Genomic DNA, 22,398 nt, shown 5'->3' with positions numbered 1-22,398 from the left:
CGGGCGTCCCTCGGCTACCCGGGCGGAGGCGACCCCGGCCCCGGCCCCGGCCCCGGGCGGCGGCAGCCGCTGGCCAAGGGCTCCCCCCCGTGGTAGCTGCGGGGAAAAAAAAAGGATGAAAAGATTGAACAGCGCACGGGAGGGAAAAAAATGCACTGGATTTACATCGGCCAGAAGGAACATGTACTTGGGCAAACAGCCCTTGCTTTTGAGTAAGAGCTCTTTTGAGAGGTGTTTTTATTCAAGTTTCCCAAGGAATGCAATCGGTTACTCTGTCTTGTCTAAACTTCGACTGAATTTATAATTTCATTTAGCTAGCAATTGGCTCCCTTTGCCTTCATGCGGAGACCCAGGAACGCTGCCAAAGATCCCTCCCGTCTGGAATCTGCAGTGGCAACGACCCAGCTCCCGGGTTCTGCTTCAGCCCTTCAACTCTTGGCGAGCCCCTCGGCACATGTCGCCTGCTCCTGGGCCCGGCGGAGGGGACCGCAGAGGAAAGGGTGGCAAGTGCTGTGGCTGGGAGAGGAAGATGAGCTCCACCACCCTGCCCCTGACCGGGCCAGGGGGCCACCAGCTGCCCTGGAAAGATCTTGTGGATACAAAGTACCAAATGTGGCAGAGTGCTGCACTTAAACCCGAGTGACAGTCCTCACCCATAAGAACGTAAAGCTGCCATTGAAAAGCATACTTGAAGCATGTGTGATACTTAAAAAGATATTCTGAAATAAATATGAAATGGGTCCTAACAACCTGGACTTTCTAAGAAGATGGATGAAAACAGTTAGACTGGCTGGAACTATATGTGGCTGGAACTATATGTAGCTGGACACGTGGTAGCAAAGGGAACAGCAAAGAATCTGTGTTTTTGATACAGTTTAGTAATCTGAAAAGCCTATGACTGAAGTTAAGCTTTATTACAAGGCCCTATTCATCTGCATTTGAAAGATGTATGACCCACACTTCCCAGCTGTCTACATCAGAACGTTTTGCTGTGCTGCTGGAGCTGTGACCTCAGATGTTCCTCCTTGACTAACCCTGGAACATGGCAGCTGTTCTGCTAGGAGTGCGCATCAAAAGATCAAAGGTGGCCACACACTCACACTGGCTCTGCTGTAGCCAGTTGCTCTTTAAGGATGTACACAGCTTTGCCACAAAGCAGCGACCAACATTTCCAGGATCAACAACACTCATTATAGCTTTAATGAAGCAAAACTGGTCATTGACTTCAACTTCATTGCATGACCATGACTCAGAGCATGGTTTTACCTTTCCTGTGCGCAGATAGAAACACAGCAAGGAGGGGAGGAAGGACCTACAGGGGACCAAGGCAGGTAAACATGCCACTGACTTTGAAGTGGCCTTTCCAAACCCTAATGGCAGCATTTATCATTTGAAGTGCTACTGCTGCTTAAGAGGCTTAATCTTTCAGCTGGTCTTCATGTGTTTCCATGATTTTACACTGTTCTTTACTAAAGACCAGGAACCTTAGGAACAAGAGAGCTCTTGTTGGGTCTAGTGTGCCCCGGGAACTGCTAGAAACTTATTTAAGATGGTAAATGAATTTTCCTTTTGGGTTTTTCAAAGATTAGAAATAGCATTATTTCAGAAAAAAGCATTGTGCCACTCTGTATTTCTATGCTTGCTTTGTTTCTTTTGGGTTCAGTTGTTGCTAGCCTTGAATATTTAGGACTAATTGATTCCCCTTGACTTAACTGGGGAAAGAACCTGCTGCGTTACTGAACAGACTCACATGACACAGGTATCTTCATCATCCAGGACACTCTTTTCTCCCTTGCATTTCTATGTCTACACTGGCTCGCAGGAAGTTCAGTTACACAGGGATGTCATCATGATGATGTGGACAAGAGCTTCCATATGTGGCAAAGAACTGTGATTTTTCTGCATAGCAGTTTGTGCCTCTGCTGTGTGCTGATATGTGTTTACTATCCTGAACCAAACCTTGGTCCTACAGAAGTTTGTGCAAGTTTTGCCGTGGACTTCAAGGGGCAATTGCATTACAGGAATTCAGTCTGTACTTCTTAGCACAAATACATCCTACAAAACAGTGTAGGCACATACTCTGTACTGTTACAGGAAAAGATAACTAAGTGATTACATACAAGAAGGGCCCAGGACCTGTAAAGCAATTCATTACATAACCAATTTGCTATATATAGGTTCTCCTATTGATTGCCTCCGCCACAGCACATGATGCTTTCCTAGACTGCTTTGATTCATCACCCAATATATGTTATTTAGTGCTTCTGGAGCTCCTGAATTTACATCTATGAATAAAGAATAAAAAAAATCACTATGTCTGGGCTGGAAAATCTTAAAAACAAACATAGAAAAAAACAATGACAGGACAAAAATTGGAGCCTCATCACTAGCTATATTTTATAAACACTGACGTTTGGGAAATCTAATATTCTGGCCTGGAGATGGGATGGGATGGATTGCCCTTAATGATGAATCACTGCTCCAATACTCCATGCAGAAGCTGATTCTAAAACTGCCTGAGACATGGAGCTGGAATAGGAATGAATATCCTTCTCTTTGGAGATTACCTTAACAGCTAAGTAAATGCCATGCTCTTCTTATTGTAACAGTACTTGAAATCAGTTATGTGAAGTTAAGCTGCAATACTGAGTGGAGAAATGATGACAATTTCAAGGCTATGCTAACAAGTCTTTCTGTGGTAAACACAGGGAGGCTGTGAGAATGCCCATAGAAAAAGCACTGGCTGATGCACAGACTACAGGCTCTATAACAGAAAAAAAAAAAAAAAAAAAAAATGTTTTATTTCCTTTGAGTGTCTTCCAGATACAGATGACAATAATTGTTCAAACTCTGTGGGGATAGTTTTATTTATGCAAGAGGCCGCTCCTGCCTCCCCTGCTGTGCTCTTTTGGCAAACATAAATGACAGGTCCCATCTCTGCCAACTTGTGGTTTGACTTCTTCAGAGACCCTATTCCTTCAGGTCTGCAAGTTCTTCAGTTCCTACCCAAGCTAAAGAAAGCCAAGGTGCTTAGCACCTCACAACGGCCATGTAGCACCAAGGATGATTTTGTGCAGGGCAGGGCTTTCATCAGAGAAAACTCAGGACAGCACTAATCAGTTGTTTAATATACCCACTGCTGGGGAGTGGGGGATACACGTGGCATCAGACAGGGTCTCCCAGATGGAAACCATGAAGGTCTCTGCCTTATCTTACCTGGACTCACTTTTATGTTCTGACTTTCATTTTGCAGTTCTTTTGTTGACAAAGAATAATAACAAAACCAAAATAAACCTCCTAGTCTGGGCCTCATGGAGGTTATTGATTAGAAATCCACCAGATAAAATCTGCTATAAATAAGGTTATTGGGAGGGTAATTCCTGAAACCATCCAAATCTATCGCACAGGACACTTCAATGACGCAGCAAAAGCAAGACTAACAGAAATGTTTTATAGCACTTTTGTAATAAGAATCTGATCTGGATCTCACCTATATTTTTGTCTATTTTTCAAAACAAAGCATCTTGTACACAAACAAGTAAACACTCTTCTGATTTTGGCTAGCTTCCAAAATTTTACTGAAGGTGATAGGTAACACAGTTTAGAATATTTAGTTTCTAATTTTCCAGTTTAACTGGATTTAATAGGAAGCTTTGTGCCTAAATAAGAGTCAGGGGCTTTATTTTGTTCAGTCTGAACTTACCTATTTGGGATTTCAAGGAAAATATCATATTTGGCTACTACAGGTGCAAATGACATTGCCATTTTTCTGACATCCACTGATGGTGAGAGCTCTGCTCTTCCAACTTCTCATGGAGATGGAGCATAAACTCTCCAGTGCATACACACTAAGTGAATACTAGAGTAAAGTGAGGGTAGTAGCTGTGAAAGGTGTCTGGGATTAGGTAACAGAGAGCTCAGGGTCATTCTCATCAACAGGTCTGAGGTCCTTCTGATCCTCCACAGAGCACATCAGCAACAGGCCCCCTGTCAACGCTTCTGTCTACACTGGGACATCAGCACCCTGGGAATGGTTATGAAGCTCAACTTAAGTATTCCCACTGACAGTGAATTCACCATGCTCCTTGAGAATTCAGTACAATAATTAATTATTGCTTTTAAAATGTCAGCATATCACCAGTACATCTAGGTTCAGTGCAGTTCCCATTCATTGCCTGTTATCACTACGACGGCTGTGCTGTCCCCAGGAGTAACAGAGAGCTAGGAAAAGCTTTCCCTCTCCTGTCGAAGCTCATCTGCCATGAAATGTGCCTTGCAGGGCCCTGGGTGGGCAGTGCCTTCTGCCTCACAGCAGCTCTGGCTGCAGCTCCCCGCAGGACGGTCAGGCAGGGCACAGCTCCCGCAGCCAGCAGCAACTGCTGCCTCCTGCTTCTAGTCAGGAACATTTAATTCAGCTGTTTGAGTTAATACTGAATCTACCTGTTTCCCTGTAAGCTGGAAGGTGGAAACTTCTTTTTACACTGGTTTTTCTTTTGAAGTTGATCAAACTGTTTTCTGCTTATTCTTAGCGGTAGTAACAAAACGGTAGAAAGTCTTTTAAAGTTCTGGCAATAGGGAGCCTTGGAGAAAAGCAGAACTGGTGTTAACAGCACGTTCTCCATTTTCAGTGCTGCTTTGCAATTTTCTGACTTCACCAGTTCATTATGTAAGTTTGTTTGTGAGAGAGTACCTGGCTACCATTCCTCTTTTAACCAAAGTAATAGCACGGGAAGTTCTTTGTACGGATGGGGTTTTCCCAGTCAGGTTTGCTATCAGACTTTATGAGTGTTGGTAATACTGCCCATCACTTCAACTTCCAGCCCTGCCCTGAGGTTTAAGAAAACAGTGACAACACCTGTAAAATAAACTCATAACTGATAGTATTTCATTAAGTCTGCAACTTGTATGCGACACCCAGAGCGGCTGCACATCACCACCTATGGAGGGCCTTGTGCAGAGCCCAGTGACACACCACAGAAACTCTCCTTTATAATGTATCCAGGAGCATACACTCTCCCTCTGACTTCATCTGGAATGACTAACTTCAAAACCAGACATGACCTCAAGAACATCTTTTATCGTTAGGAGGAAAAGGTGCCAGCCAAGTCAGAGAAGACAGCCTTGAAATTGGCCAAGAACTAGCCCAAAACAAAGTATGAAGATGACCCTTCACAGAGATTTCCAGGAGGCAGTTAAGGTTATCATATGGAGTAATACAACCTATTTGTTTCTTGCAAGATGGGGAGGGAACAGGTACAGAGCTCTTGGAGAAGCTGAGGTGAAGTGAAGCTGCTGACAGAGGAGTTCTCTTTGCATAGAAGGTAAACACAACAGGGAGTGAGAAAAAACATGCTAATACCTTTTTAAGATGTTGGCTTCCTTACAAGGTTATCATTAGTTTTATTTATTGTTGATTGCAGTGCAGCAACTTCTTGTGAAATATCAGTGAAGTTACTTAGCAGTGACTTGGTTTATCTACTTATACATTAGAATAAAATGTAGGTGCCCTGGAAACTTCTGAGAGACTCCCTTATTTAGTATTTGACAAGTATTTGGAGATTTCTATATGAAGGTTGCAACAGAGAATTTAAAAAATAAGATAGATAATTGCTTATGAAATATGGGCAAAGTTTCTCAAAAACTTGGGCTTTTTTGACTAATAACTAACAAATAAATGACAATTCAATAGCCAACTGTTGGGATTTCCCTTGTATGAACAGTATGAATCAACAGCAGCATGTACATACACACATAGTTCAAAACCAAGGGAATGTAACTGTAAGCAATCTGGAGCAAGCTGGTATTTGCAAAAGCCTGTGCTGTCACAGCAATGCAGACTGGCAATAGGAACAGAACTGCAGTTGCAGGTAAGATCTGGTGTGGTCAGCTGTAGCAGAGACATGCACATACATTGTCACCTAAATCCAAGCTGTGACCTGAAGAGTCAACTGTTTCTAATACCCAAACAACAGTGGACAAAAGACCTCTCTCTAAACCTACTATTTATTTCAGGTCTGGGCCCTGAACAGATGTTCTTATTCTTGGAATGGATTATTGTCTGCTAAGGAAATGACTTACGACTATCTTATTTGAATGTGAACCACATATTCACATATTACATTCAGTCAGCAAAACCAACACTCTTGCCTGCTAAGCCACATAGTCCACATTAAGTATTTGTTCTAATTGTGCAAATACTGAATTGCTCCAAGTCATCAAAGTCAGCTAATACTGTTTGTAAAGCCAGTGTTGCCCTGATTCAGATGTTTAAAGTTGCTAGAAACTGACTTTTGAAACTTTCCTTTGAAGCTGACTGAAGAGACGGGTGCACTGCAGGTCTCTCCATATTCATGTCCCTTCACAAAGAAGGGCTTGTCCAGATGCCGAGGAAAAGCATGGGGAGGCTTCTCAAAGGGGGATTCATCCAAAGAACAAAAAGCTCCAACCTCTGCCCTTACCAAAGTGCCGGGAGGTTTGCCTATTTTGTTGTGCTTTGTTTTTTTAACCACTTCTTCAACAGATGGACAACTTGTCACACATCTCATCAGAAAAGTTCACCCAACAGGACAGTCAAGTTTCCAGCAGCCCCCCAGTACTGGTACTGCACAGACAAAAAGCCATTTCCCTAAAACAGGCCCTGCCTCTTGGGGCAATTCGTTTTGACATTCAAATTCAAATGATGTCATGGTCAAGCTCAAGCATCTACAGTTCTGGTGGGTCCAGCTGGCCACATACTGAGCATATACCTTATTAAGGTTTGCTAGCAGAGGAGACTTACAGTGCCCTGCTACTGCTATGGCACACGGCTTTCACTTCTGTTTTTCTGAAAAAGTTTTGGTCTTCAGAGTAATTTGAATGGCAAGAATGTATTTCTTTCATGGCAATGTATTTTTCTTGTACTTCAAATACTGCCATTGTACAGGCAATTTTAAAGGTTATTATTTTTTTCTATGCATTTAACTCATTTCCAGTGCTTTATTTTCTTTGCAGTGTTACTGAATCAAGGACTACTTTTTAGCTATAAGAAAGCAATGTGCTTAAATAGAAAGTTTAGGTAATAAGATTAGTTAATTGATAGAGGGACCTGCAGGCATGGTTCCTCCATCGGTGTAAGCCAATCTAAAACTAAACTGCTGATAAAAAGGTGTTTGTTCTCACCCTCTCCCTGATGTCAGAGCTGGCACAAGAGTTAAACTTTTACACGGGCATGTTTTCAGTCAGACCAGGAAGCCTCATAGGTGTGCAGCTTTTCAAGGCAGGCAGTGGGAGGGTGTGAGCGGGGCAGAAGGGGAAGCCAGGACTGCCCCTTGTGAGGAGCACAGCTTTAGATTAGCTTCAAGTGATCAGGAAACTGCACTGAGACACTGCTGTCTGCCTCCATTCATGCTTGAAGGCACTGGTATGGACTTCACTGTGGTAAGCACTCTGCCATCCGTATGCAACTAAGATGCAGGATAACAGCGGCACCTGACTAGTAGGTCTCAAAGGTCAGGGATGCTCTGGGGGCATGAACTCAGATGTTTGCTATAAGCTAACCATTGCGTCAGTGGAACAAAACCCTGACTGTAAATGCAGCATGGCTAGGGTAGCCTTGTCAGGAACACATTCATTTTTGAAATGCAGTGTGCAGTCTTTGCTCACACAAACCTAATTGCTATGAAGAACATTTTTAGAGTTTAAAATTTTGTCTTTGAAGAAGAAAATAAGAAGGAGGAGAGAAAAAGAGTCTAAATTTGATGTACATATGTTGAGTACAATATATCACACAGAGCAAATCAAAGCCAGCTTAGGTTCAGCTTTTCTGCAGCTTTTTCCTCCCATACCTTTCCAGGATTACTAATTAATAGAGACCAGATGTCAAATACTTTAGGATGGCCTTAAATGCAGGATTCAAAGAGCCTGATCTCCTTATTGCCCTGGGGCCTCGTGTGCAAATTGAATTTAAGCATCACTATTGATTTGCTAACATTTTGTATCCCTCTGCCCTTTAACCTGTTGTAAATAATGATACAAAGAACAAGGTCCAACCATACAAATACCTTCCTCTCTAACATTTTTTGCCAAATTTTCTTCTAAACAGTGATCAGCAATAAGCAGGATTCTAATCAAAGTCTTGCAGATACAACATAAAAGTAGAGAAAACGATGAGAAACAAAATTTTCAATTTAGATCTTTATTATACAGGCCCAAAGCTGTGGTCACCATGCAGTTACACCGTAATGGGAATGATCTTGCTGAAAAGATCTCACTAAACAAATGTAAAGAGACCACAGACTACAGCATTCCAAATAACTGGCACTTTAATTTTTGAAAGAGCAAAAATAAATAAACGGCAAGTATGTCCTTTTCACATATGGTGGGGCATATACATATTCCTTCTTTTCTATAGCTATTCAAGAGACAAAATTAGCAAATACTGCCCAAAAATGCAGACCTTTCATGTGAGGGCTCAGCTAACTTAGCTGTTTCTCTCGCCTTGGCTATTAGCTCAAACACACATTTGGATAGGTGCATATCCCAAAAAAGAAATGCAATGTATTTTTTTGTATTTCATTTCTACTTCCTGCGCTTTCCTCCTCCTTTCAGGACACTAACAGGAAGTAATTGGAGACATCTAGTCAAATAAAAGCTCTGTAACTTTTCCCTTCTAGTTTTTCATGGTACTCTCATAATTTAAGGATTCATCACAAATCTAAAAAGGTTCAGGTGTCTCACAAGGAATTCATCATCTCTGGAATACAGATAGCCACAGTGAAGAGCTGCACATAGACTGCACACATAGTGTTATGTAAAAGTGGTTATCTTTAGAAAAACAAAACATTTTTTTAAAATTTGTAGATCAAAACAAAGCATGTCTTATTCCCTACAGGATTTTCTTGCAACCTGTTCTTCATTTATTTGCACTAGGAGATGCTACAAATGGTATTAGTTACAATATACAGTCCAATGTCATCTTCTGGTCCAGCAGAAGAACCTGTCTCTCCGATGGACGCAAAACTGTTCATCTGAGCAGATCATCATCAACAGCACAAATATGGTCTAGAAACTCATAGAGTTTATGGTTTTAATTTATAAAATTAAACCTGCCCCAGACAGGTAATACTGGTATGTAAGTTTGCCATCCCTGGGTTCTGTCAGAAACAGGGTACTGAGGTGCTCAGAGCCGTCTCAGTCTGCAGCGCTGGGATCCTTCTGGCACTTCAGACCCAAGATGCGATGTGATGCACGCTAGAACATGGGCGCACTTCTCGCTTAACTCTGCAGAGCCCGGGACATGGTAAGCTGCCAGAACCTCCTTCATCTTGCCTGTTGACAAAAGGAACAATAACTAGTCATCACTGGTTGCTGGAGTGTAATTCCAATTTTTAAAAAGCCCTATAAATGAGACCTTTTTTTTTTTTTTACTAGGCAATAGCAAATGTTTCATAAATACAGATTTGGGATAAAGTTTCCAGTCTCTCTGTTAGCTACAGGATGTTTATGAGGGAGAAAGGTGTTTCATACTGCATGGTTCCTAAAGTATTATCCAGGATTAAACATACCATTATTTTAAAAATATTATTAATTTTCTGTTTCAGTGTCCAGTGGCTTAGTGCTTTAAAATCGTCATTAAAATATTATCTCTGTAAAGAACTGTTTTTTATAGAGGAGCTAAAGAAAGCTAAAATTGCTGTATTGTCTCTCACACACACTGTATACAAGATACAGTGTAAACAATTTAGAGGATTAATAAACAATTAACAAGTAAGAATCCAACAGATTAATAAGTGGCTTATGTAAGTTTGGTGTAGAACTACCTCTAACACGTATTGGTCATGTCCATTATGTATTGATAACAACTATTAATCATAACAACTATAAATCCTTCATAAATGCCTCACTGAATGGGCTTCACAGAACAAAGGGTGACAAAAGACCACTAGATTATCTACTCTGATTTCCTGCCAATTATAATTTTTCCAGATAGTCCTCTGTGAAGTCCAGGCACTTTGGTTCTCAGAAAACCAAATTTTTAGTATCACAAACTGAGAAAAGGAAAGACCAAGAATACGCCTCCAATATATATTTGCTGCAGAATAGGTAGAAAGAGAGGCAGAAGTACTTCTGGCAGGTGATTCACCCACTCTTTTGGTAATCTCTAGAAGGTATCCACCTTTTTTTTCCATAGACTATAAGTAGACTAAAGACCAAACTTTCTTATGGCTAGTATCGAGTGCTTTGTATCCTACCACAGGTATCTCACTATATTCACTTATTTATTTCACAAAGACAATTCACAAAGTCATCAGATCCTATTAATTTTCAATCAATACCGACACAGGCAAAATTAGGAAAAGTATAATTCCTTCAATCTAATGTAAATACAGAAGTCATGCAATAAATTCCAGAATTAATATTAAGGGTTTTGTTACATAGCCTGAAATTTTGTGGAGATATCCAAATTACTCTTTGCATGCGTAATTATTATTCTTATCATTATCACACAGATAGAAATCACTAAAGGAATAGGGCTAACAGGTAGTCTGAGAGATCTCTTCACTCATCCCTGACCTGTGCCATGCCTGCTGATGTTTGTCTAACGTATTTTTAAAGCCAAGGCTGAAATTTCCATGAATTCCCCCTAAACAACCTATTCCAGGGCTCCACTTTTCCTTGCCACTTACATTTTTTTCCTGATGCTTATGTTAAATCATCCTTGTTGAGATCTAAGCTTATTATTGCTTTCCTGTATGGGCAGCATACACGACAGCTAAATCCCATCCTCTTTAGGGTCACCCATTGCTGTACGAAGGCTGCTGTCATGTCTTCCTTTACTCCTCTCATTTCTAGACTAAACAACCCTTCAACCTTTCCTTGAAGGCCCATGTGTTTTATATCTTTGAGCCCAGTTTGCTCTCATTGGATCCTATCTGAGCTGCAGTTCCCGCAAATGGGTAAAGCTCATCCACTGAGACCTTATCAGTGCTGAGTAGAGCAAAATAATTACATTTTATGCTTTATTACTCCCCTTCCTACAGCCCACAATGGCACTGGCCTTGTTTGCAGTAGCACAACATCACTGGTGCATGTTCAGCCTGGGATCATCACGACACCGGGTCTGTTCTGCAGAACTGCTGCTTGCCCAGTTGTTTTCCATCTGTATTTACGTGCAGCTGATTATGTCAAGCTGTATGTACAGTTCTGCATTTGCTCTAATTTAAATGCTGGAAAGCTGAATATTTTCTAGGCTACTTCACTACTTTATCAAGGTCATCTTCAACTGCCTTGCTTCCAACATGCTTGTTCTGCTCTATGAATTTATTAAGCATACTTTCTAACCGTTCATCCAAGCTGTCAGTGAGAAAACCAAATAGTACTAGAACAAGGGAAAACACTTGCAGAACTGCACTTAATAGTTTATCATTGAGAACTACTTTCTCTGTATGATTTCCAAATCATTTATGCACTCACATAATAATAATTTATTCTAGTCCAGTTTCCCTAGCACACATGAGAATAATAACAACTGAAATATTTTGCTGTATAGTCTTGTTCAGATAAAGCAGATAATACTAGTAAATATCTTTTAAAATGAAGTATTTTATACACTTCAGAAATGAAAGCATTATGGAGAAAAGATTTCAAGTGAGAATACAGTCTTGCTGACAACTGATTTTACATCCATATAGCTGCTTTTATGAAGTATGTGCTCTACTGGTATATTGTTCAATTTAGGCTTAATGGAAGTCTTTCAAAGCCTCTTAAAATTGAGTTTTGTTCGGTGGAAACCTCTACTGAGAAAGCAACAAAGACACTACAATACCTCCTTTGGAAATAAATCAGTTGCACAGCTTCACAAAACTCCAAGTTACAGAATTACTGTTTACTACTTATCTTGCGTAAGTTCTTGATCAGAAACATACTGAATGAGAACTGCTAACACCAACAGGACTGATCATGCTGAGCCTTTCAAAGAAAAGATTACCATTTACATTAATTTTTATGGAGATACAAGCCAACTCCACAAATACAGAAGGCACATATCACTCTTCTTACCTAATTTGGGTTATTTGGCAGACCATTTTGCTTCTCACTCTATGATATTTTGTTTATGCTATCTGAGCTACTCACAAAAGTGAAATAACTTGCTTCCTGAGGTGGAGGCAGAGCCCCCAGTTCCTTCCCAGTGATGTACAATATTTTATTTTCAGCTCTGGACTGGAAGAATGGGAGACTAGCAGAAGTTGAAATACAAACTAGTCAGTAAATACAACACAAAGCCCACCTTCAATTAACAAGACATTTGATTTGATTTGGTATTTAGGGATATATCCCATTGGATTTCCAATGACAAGAAGAGAGAGACTGACTTTCCTCTGAAAAATATGTGGTTACAAAGAGACAGCAGCATACAGAGTACACACAAATACTTTTGACTTTCTTCAGTGGAAAAGAAATAAATAGCAGAAGGAAGGATGGGTGAGCCAGCCTGACCTAGGACCGCTCGTGACGTACAGCCCGCTGACTGCCGAGGCTGTAGGATTCCCACAAAAAACTCGCTTGTTATGGGAAATCAAAAGTCCTGAGGATGAGATTAACCAGATGTCTACGCCTCTCTGAGAACAGCTCTAGGGATTTTAAATTATAAAGATTTAAGAGACCTCACCGAGAATCGTAGAATCCAGATACCAAAACTTCCTTCATCTTTTTGTCAGTCAGGGCTAGGATTTCTGACATTCCCTGGGATAAAGATTTTGCTAACCATGAAAGGAAACAACAGACAAACTGCTCAGTCAGAAACACAGATGAGAGAAAACCCAGGGAGCAGCTTGCTCAGGAGCAGAAGAACTGATAACCCTGTTGACATGGAAAGATGTACGTGCCATGGTGACTTCTCTCTTAAAAGATCATCATCGTTCTCTTTGCGATCCAGAAATGAAATCTACTCAGCTTGTCTATTTTGCAGGCAAGGAAAGGTGAACTGCTAAGGGGTGAACCCTGCTTTCTGTGCACTGGCATCACAACACAGTCATCTCCTGACAGAGAAAGGGGGACAAGGGGGACTGCACCATCCCGCTCAGTGGTTGAAGTGTCCTGTCTCTGTGTGGACATGCAGATCTTGCCTATGACACGGGAATGGGCTGCATGTGCTTTGAAGAGCCCTGAGCTCTAATGCAGATAGGATACTGCTTCGTTTCTCCAAGACCACTGAAACCTGCATATGAGGTCACCTGAGTGAGCTTCCCAACCCAGAAACACGGATCTGATTATATTCCTCCAGGGAAAAGGGAGGAAGAGGAGAGGCATTGGCCTGTTGGCACTGGCTGGGTCCTGCCACCACAGTGGGACACATCTCACAGGCCCAAGGGCAGGCCAGGCTGAGCACAGCCAAACCCTGTGACGCATGAAGCAAAGCTGGACATATAATGTCATAGGTGCACCCCATCTGTGGGAAAAAGAGACAAAGTGGACGGGTTGACATTAGCGTGACCTGAAACCATCTAGGCTGGAAATAAAGACAATGCCTCTGCAGTAATTCTACAGTGGTCCAAAATCCTTGTATAATACTGCTGCATGTTTTTGAAACATCCACGGCATTTTTTTGTTAAGTGACTGCTGCTTTTCTGTGGTGGCGGAAGTTGCACACAGAGATACAGTTCCAATGCGCACAAGATCTCTTCTTACACCTCAAACAGCATGTAGGGGAGTCACTCCAGTCATGTGGAATGGGGTGGGGGGCCACTCATCTCACCTGGGTTTGGTACCCAAGGATGGGACTATGCTTAGGTGTCTCATGCCTCTTCAGATGCCCTAAAGGTTTCCTGCCTCATTAGCAAGGGAACCATCAGGACATCTTTAATGGCACTAGTCACTACTGTTTAGGCAAGCAAACCCATGATAAATGTCACGTACCCAGCCAGAGTTATCTAGAGCCAGTCAATGATGGGAGGAGAATTTGTCCCATGCTCGCCTAAGTGTCTAACACAAGCTGCAGGAGCAGCTGTGAGAGGTGTGTGGGTGTCCCACCCCCACTATATAGCACTTGCTCTATACTACAGAGACAAAACAGTCAGCTTTGCAGCATAAATGTTTTGCAAGGAAAAGTTAAGTGAGATGAGTCCCAGGCATTTTTTTCAAAAGCAGAAATAGAAGTCTGTATATAAAACAGTGTAATGTTTGTGTGTTGATTGACAGAGGGAAAATTACTAACACCCAGTGTAATTAAGACTGAAGTTACCAAATAGAGATTAATAGCAAATGAAAAACTTTTCCTGATGTTAGCAAGCAGCATAAAACCTACATAATTTAACTGACTTTAAATTTCAGTGGAAGTTTATGGGCAGAGAGTAGACTACTGATAATGAAATACCTCAATCTGTTTGTTCCTTGAAGTCAAATGTGTTAGCCTGTACAGTACGGAAATGTTGATGATTGTATATACTTGAATTAAATTATCAAGTCCTGGCCCTGATGTTAGAGTAGACTATATCAAGGTAATAATAATATTTGGAACATCATGTGATGTTATTTATATATTTTGGTGTTATAGCTAAAGAGGCAGTAGGAAATTTGAAAATTATGATGGTGCTTTATATCACTCGATCTAAGGGTTTTTTTGGGAAAAAAATTAGTAATGTTCAATATCTGTATTATTTCTGTACCTGTATACAAAAAGATTCTTATAGTTTGGTTTTTTTAAACAAATTAACAGGTAAACATTAAGCAGAAGTATTAGAATACATCTAAGAGTCTTGATATCATAAAGATATCAGGGATATAAGGATAAATGGAAGCTACAATGTGCTAAATTCAAATTACAATTAATTACAATGGATAACAAAATCTCTAAACTTTTCAAGAATTTATTTAGAAATATATTTTAAAACTAACAAGGATCTGCCAGTTTAACAATCACATAAAACAGTTTAAAATATGAGAAAATCCTAGACTAGGCAGACACAGTAGTATATACTATTCTTTAAAACAATTTAAAATCATTAGAAAAAATGCTATATAACATGATTTCAAAATCTGCTTAACTTTAAAAGCTTTTCTGCATTGAATATGGTGGTGTATGTGGTATCAGTTAGAAATGAACAGTCCAGTGACACACTGCATTCTGTAGGTAAAATCTGATTAGGGTACCATGTGATAATCCAGTTGCCAGTTCTCCAAAATACAGGCTGGGACCCAGCCTGTGAGTGGGTGAGTTCTGCGCTGGAGCAGGAGTTTCTCAGCCTTGCAGCAGTTTCCCTGATGTGTGACTGAAAATGCATGTACTACCCTGCACAAGCCAACAACTGTAGCCACCTCTAACCTCTTCACTTTCTTCCTCTCCTTTCAGGTAACCTATGTCTGTTTTTTTTCACTCCATACATCTCCTCATTCAGCAAGAATTCTGTAATCCAAACTATATCCTCATTGCAAGCTGTGCAAACTCTGGCCAAACTCAGTCCTTGGCTTTATCAAATCCAGTGTTGTCAACTCTGGAGAGTTTCTTGTGAGCTCCATGACGTGATGTTTTTCGATAAAGCTTCTCCTTCTGAAGAGAGCTGCTCATGTGAGAATCTGAGTTTTCACCTTTTAGTTTATTTTTTATGCTCATAGATGCAAAGAAAAGGTGCAAAATGTGATTTTAGGTGCTGATAGGTTCAGAAGAGGCTGAGAAAAACAGAAGACAAAATAAAAGGGATTTCCAGAGCCTTAATTTTAAGATTTCAAGATTTTAAAGCCAGTCTCATAAGTTTTAAAGCCACAATTTTTGAATGTTTGACATTTGCAAGACAAGGAACATCCAAATTTGCTGTCTTCCAGCTTTGCAGGCTAAAGCAGTTATCCTGCTCTGCCTTGCCACGAGGGAGACAAAGATTTACGTTTGTTTTGGGGGATGTCTACACAGTTACGTGACTGGATCTTGACCACGAGCCAACTCTTGACATACTTGCTAGAACACTTCATCTACATTCAAGCCAAACAGTGCTCATCCGAGTGGCTACAGTATGGCAGAGAGTGTGAGCTGTAAACTGCAAACAACACTTAAGGTGTTAATGAAGAGCAGCCTTAATCTCTCCTCAACTGGGCTTGACTGTGGGAACACTTTGCTTCAAGGCAAAGGCACATCCATAAACACAGCAGGGGCAGTTCAAGCGAACCCTTCCACGCTGTGCTGAAGCAGCGAGAAGAGGCTCACTGAGTCGGGTGGTGCCGAGAGCCGGTACACATAGCGAGAGCATCCCCACCACACAGCCACACGTCCCACGGGAGAGCCAGGAGCCAACAGCACACCTGTGCCCGTGCTGCGACAGTCCTGCGGGATAAACCTTACACTAACCTGGACCTCTTCGCCTTGCAGAAGCCTGGGCAGCCTATGGGTGGCTGTGACTGATTTAGGAAGCTGCTTGCTGCCAGGGTCCAGGTGAATGTAATTTGTCCCAAACTGCTGCTTTCCCCCAGCGTGAGCCAGTGGGGAGGGGGAGTGCTCACTGCTGGCACCTCTCTCGCCTGACAGGCAGGTTGGGTGCCACTGCCTCCTAGTTGTGGGGCTGGTGCATTCCTGTAACTGGTCACACTGGGACAACGTAGATAAAAAGTCATTGCACAATCACTGAATATCAGCTGGAATCTGCTAACAAATCGTTTGCCAGCGGTACAGAACAGCTCCCTGTACTGTTTCAAAGCAGTAACTGATGGCTGAGCTTCCAACAACATGGAGGAAGAAAGCTGAAACACAAATCAGCATCCCTACCCTGAAATAGACTTTACGCTCTTACACCTCTCTAAGCATTTGCCAGGGCTGTCAGTGTTAGGTTAATGGTTGGACTAAATGATCTTCAAGGTCTTTCCCAACCTAGATGATTCTGTGATTCTGTATCACACCAATGACTGGCAGAGATCCCGAGACAAACAACAAACCTAGATTTTTCTTCTCACAGCTGATGTGTCTTCTTGCTTTTTTACTATTGCATCCCACCTCACTGAGTACCTATGAGCATCTGGTTTGCGAAGGCAATCTCAGCAGCATACAAAACTGTCCACAGTCCTTTGCTATGTGGAATAGGAGGGGTACAAAATAGGGGAACAGAAGACAGGAAGGTCTCAGCGTGCAGGCTCCTCCTATTCCTTTCCATTAACTGGCCAAGTTCTGTCCTAAAAGTTGAGGGTTTTTTTTTTATTTTTTAACATCTTCTTGCTTGCTTTTCCAGAAATTCATTGCTCTGATGACTAGAATATTTTTTTCTAATTTGCAGCTTACATTTATTCATGACCAATTTCTATCCCTGGGGTTTGTGTCTACTATAAGCAGATTTTCTATTTTTTCAGGTGTGCACTACTTGAAGGCAGTTAGAGAGACCATGATCACAGTCTCTTTCCCAGGCTTCCTTTTACTAGGTTAAGTCAACATCTGTTAGCATCCTCTTGCTTCTAAGTTTTCCTACTCTTTCCCTAGCCTGCCTCTGAGTCTCTTCCAGTCTGATTTAATATTTCTTGAGCATGGGTAATGAGACTTACATACTTTATCCTACAAAGGCCTGTTTAGGAGCCTCATTGACAGAGTCCCTTGGGAGGCAGTCCTGAGGGGCAAAGGAATCCAGGAAAGCTGGACATTCTTCAAGAAGAATATCATAAAGGCACAGGAACAGGCTGTCCCCATGTGCCAAAAGGTGAGCCATCAGGGAATAAGACTGGCCTGTCTGAACAGAGATCTTTGGCTGGAACGCAGAAAAAAAAAGGAGAGCATATGACCTTTGGAAGAAGAGGCAGGCAACTCAGGAGGACTACAAGGATGTTGTGAAGTTATGCAGGAAGAAAATTAGAAGGGCCAAATCCCAACTAGAACTTAATCTGGCTACTGCTGTAAAAGACAACAAAAGATGTTTCTGTAAATACATTAGCAACAAAAGGAGGGCTAAGGAGAATCTCCATACTTTATTGGATGCGGGGGGAAACATAGTGACAAAGAATGAGGAAAAGGCTGAGGTACTCAATGCCTTCCTTCTTTGCCTCAGTGTTTAATAGTAGAGAACACTTGTTCTCAGGGTACCCAGTGCCCTGAGCTGGAAGACAGGGATAGGGAGCAGAATGAAACCCACATAGTCCAAGGGGAAATGGTTAGTGACCTGCTACATACACAAGTCTATGGGGCTGGATGGGATCCACCCAAGGCTACTGAGGGAGCTGGCATAAGTGCTCACCAAGCCACTTTCAATCATTTATCAGCAGTCGTGGCTAACCGGGGAGATCCCAGTGGACTGGAGGTTAGCAAATGTGGTTCCCATCTATAAGAAGGGCTGAAGGAGGATCTGGGGAACTACAGGCCTGTCAGTCTGAGCTTGGTGCCAGGCAAGGTTATGGAGTAGATCATCTTGAGTGTCATCATGCGACATGTACAGGACAACCAGGCAATCAGGCCCAGTCATCATGGGTTTATGAAAGGCAGGCCCTGCTTGACAAACCTGATCTCCTTCTATGACAAGGTGACTTGCTTAGTGGGTGAAGGAAATGCTGTGGATGTTGTCTACCTAGACTTCAGTTAAGCCTCTGATACCACTTCCCACAGAGTTCTCCTGGACAATCTGGCTGCTCATGGCTTAGATGGCCATACTCTTCAATGGGTAAAAAACTGGCTGGATGGACGGGCCCAAAGAGTGCTGGTGAATGGAGTTAAATTCAGTTGGTGGCTGATCACAAGTGGTGCTCCCCAGGGCTCAGTACTGGGGCCAGTTCTGTTTAATATCTTTAACAATGATCTGGACGAGGGGATCAAGTGCACCCTCGGTAAGTTTGCAGATAACACCAAGTTGAGTGGGAGTGTTGATCTCCTTGAGGGTAGGAAGGCTCTACAGAGGGATCTGGACAAACTGGATTGATGGGATGAGGCCAACTGTATGAGGTTCAACACGGTGAAGTGTCGGGTCCTGCACTTGGGTCGCAACAACCCTGTGCAACGCTACAGGCTTGGGGAAGAGTGGCTGGAAAGCTGCCTGGTGGAAATGGACCTGGGAGTGTTAGTCAACAGCTGGCTGAATATGCGCCAGAAGTGTGTCCAGGTGGCTAAGACCACCAACAGCATCCTGATTTGTATCAGAAATAGCGTAGCCAGCAGGGACAGGGAAGTGATCTTACCCCATACTCAGCACTGATGAGGCTGCACCTTGAATACTGTGTTCAGTTTTGGGTCTCTCACTACAAGAAAGACATTGAAGTGCTGGAGTGCATTCAAAGAAGGGCAATGAAGCTGGTGAAGGGTCTAGAGCACAAGTCTTACGAGTAGCAGCTGAGAGAATTGGGGTTGTTTAGTCTGGAGAAAAAGAGGCTCAGGGGAGACCTTATCTCTCTCTACAACTACCTGAAAGGATGCTGTAGTGAGGTGGGTGTCAGTCTCTTCTTCCAAGTAACAAGTGATAGGACAAGAGGAAACGGTCTCAAGTTTCCTTTGAAGGAAGGGGAGGTTTAGATTGTGTATTAGGAAAAATTTCTTCACAGAAAGGGTTATTAAGCACTGGAACAGTTTGCCTGGGGAAGTGGTTGAGTCACCATCCCTGGAGGCATAGATGTGGTGCTTAAGGACATGGTTTAGTGATGGACTTGGCAGTGTTAGGTTAACACTTGGACATCATCATCTTAAAGGTCTTTTTTCAACTAAATGATTCTATGATTCTACAATAAAGGCACTGATAACTTCACTGTCTCTACTGGAGATACCTTGGTTGATATGTTCTAAGATGGCATTTTAGCTTTTTTTTTTTCCACACAGCTGTATTACACCAATGGTTCAGAGACATCTCACAACTAATAAACATACTTTGGTTCTCCCTCATTTTACTGTCTCCAAAAAGTAGTTGCAGAAACTGTGTTTATTTCTTTAAATGTCTGACTTTATATTTGTGTTGCTGGATTTCACGCCGGTCTTTCAGCATCTCCTTTGGATGAAAGGTACTGCAGTTACCTGATGAAAGGATCTGCAGTTGCCTGCTAGGGTTTTACCAATCTGCAGAATGAATGTGTTTGCAGTGACTACATGCCCCTCTACTGTCTTAAGAATTGTGTCTTCTGTCTGGATTTAGCCACGCAGTGGAGACCATCAGCTTCCTTCCCACGTGCCCTTCGCAGTTCCAACTCTGCACTGGAAATATAATTTCCAATAGCTGCAGTGCAGGAATCACCTCCCCAGTGAATTAGAAATGTATGAATGGCCATGAAAGGTGAGCCTTGCAACCTAGAGCTTCTCTTAAAGATCCTGAAAGTTGCTTGAAAATATCAGTCTACATTTAACTGTAATTATTTATATTTAACTTTAAATAATGCCTTACATAACTTTATGTGCAAGTTATAATCTGTCATTACTTGTGGTTTCTCTGTGACCTTAGCAGCTATTGATCAGAAAGCCCATAATTCCAGTGCTCATTCTGTCTTGTAGGGCCTGGCACTAAAAATATTTTGGCACCTTTAATTAAAATTTATAAATTATGTAAACAGAATGCCTGTTTCTCCCATAGTCTTGTTATTCTGTAAATGTCTCTGTATTGATGGTAGATTCATCCAGCATTAAGTAAGCAGAAGATACTCTTCCTGGAAGTAATTTTCTTTCAGGTCATTAACTCGATTTTCTAGTCAGCTGTTTCTGCAAATTCTAAAAACATTGATTGAATCTATATTGGTGTTACTGTGCATTCATTTCAGTTATCCCAATGAAATTCCACAACATATAAAAAATGCCTCAGATAATCATTATGGGATGAAAGAGATTCAAGGCAGAGGCAAGGCTCTTGCACATGTTGAAGACTATTGGTTGCTGTTATACCAGCCATGATATCTCAGTGACTTACTATTAAATCCATACTGAAGGTTTAACTGGATGAACTGTTGAGTAGATTTTGTTTCTACATTCACTCATATTGCATTTTAGACATTTTAGAATGCCTAAATAACCTTTTTAACAAAAACTAACTGAAATAGTTCTGTATAATTAATTAATGTAATTAGCAAAATACTTAAGTAACCAGTATTATTCACACTAGTGCAAGAACCAAAAGAAATCTTAATGGAGAAGACAAGAGAATTTATTATTTTACCAGCTACTGAGCCCACCTTTCTCTTCTAAAATATAGACCCAGGCACTCTTCATGTCAACACAGAAAGACCTCCATCACCACTGTTCTTCTCCATTAACTCTGACAAAGTCTTTGATCTGTTTTTAAACAATGGTAGTTGCATTTGCTTGGTATGATTCTTTTGCACATGTGCTCTTCTAAAATCTGAAGTTCCGAAAGTTGTTGGGCATTCAATATTAGGTCCTTAAAAATCTTTACGTTTTTCAAACATACTATTGTCAGTAGACACTATTGTTTCAAATAGAAAAATTAAAGTAAAATTTAACTTCAGTTGTGCAGAGACAATATTTTTGTCAAAAAAAGAGAATCACTAGAGGTAGAGTCTTTGTTCCTCAGCTCCATCACAGACCACCCAATCTACAGAAAGTTATTCATCAGCTCCAGTCAGTGGAGGAACGCAGCCTGCTCTGGTTGCCAAGGATCTCCAGAGAGCAACATAGCCAAATTCATATCATTCCTGTTCACCAAAGGATTTAAACCAGAAATATTCTTCCTAATTCTTATAATCTGTTCTTACTGTAACTACCAGTAGCATTTCTAAAGAGATCTGACATTATGCAAAGCATGAAAATATATTAACAAGTTGTTTGAGGCAGAGGAAGATAAAAGAAACTTCAGAGGACAGCTGGTTTCTAATCAGATTAAGATGTCAAAAATATTAAATTCAAAAATAATCTGAAGCCCCTTAACTTGACCTTGAAGACATATTCTGTTTCCTCTTTTGAACAAAAATTCAGCCCAAAGGAAAATTCGTTTACTGTAAGCAAAGCTTTTAGTAAATAAAACAAGGTATTGCGATAGATGTTCAAGATGTACTAAAATGAACAATCTCAATGCCAAAATAGCATTTTTAAAAAAAAACACAGAAATAAAAAGATGGTAATTAACTTATTAACTGCTAGGTTGTGCTCTTTGGCTCATACCACTAATAGAAAATCTTACTATCGGTACTTCATTAGTAATTCTGCTATTATAAAATGAACAAGTAAATATTTTTCTCTAATTGTAGAACATGTTTCTGCAGTGATATAAATATTTGGAAAAACATATGTACTGTGGAGAACAAATGCATCTGACCAGAAATAAGTAAGTACAATATAATGGAGATAACTGAGTGAGAAGGCTTAATCAAGCCACAGAAAACTTTATCCCTGTAGCTACTTTAATTATTGAATTTCTACATATGTGAGTATAAGATTGGTGAAATATAATATTCATCTAAAATATATACTTTATATTTCTTGAACAGTTTCAGGCTAGGAAAATTGAGTCTGGTGCCTTTAAATACAACTTCTTTGGAGATTCC

At 41.1% G+C, this 22,398-nt stretch overlaps 1 protein-coding gene across 3 annotated transcripts in view; it reads right to left on the bottom strand.

Annotated features, from left to right (window-relative positions):
• The window catches only part of SCAF8 (SR-related CTD associated factor 8), a 166,252-nt gene that overhangs the window by 58,420 nt on the left and 85,434 nt on the right, over positions 1-22,398 (bottom strand). For 2 of the 3 annotated variants that reach the window (XR_012622526.1, XM_074818810.1), the window contains one exon: positions 8,158-9,306. The exons of the other annotated variant lie outside the window; for it this stretch is intronic. The gene's annotated coding sequence lies outside the window, so the exon portion shown is untranslated. Of the gene's footprint in view, positions 1-8,157; positions 9,307-22,398 lie in introns of those variants that run through there. 3 annotated transcript variants of the gene reach the window in all.

Source organism: Strix aluco, chromosome 3 (assembly GCF_031877795.1).
Source record: "Strix aluco isolate bStrAlu1 chromosome 3, bStrAlu1.hap1, whole genome shotgun sequence".
Taxonomy (NCBI): Eukaryota; Metazoa; Chordata; class Aves; order Strigiformes; family Strigidae; genus Strix; species Strix aluco.
The sequence above is the reverse complement of the archived record's forward strand: the minus strand, read 5'-3'. Positions and strand labels throughout refer to the sequence as shown.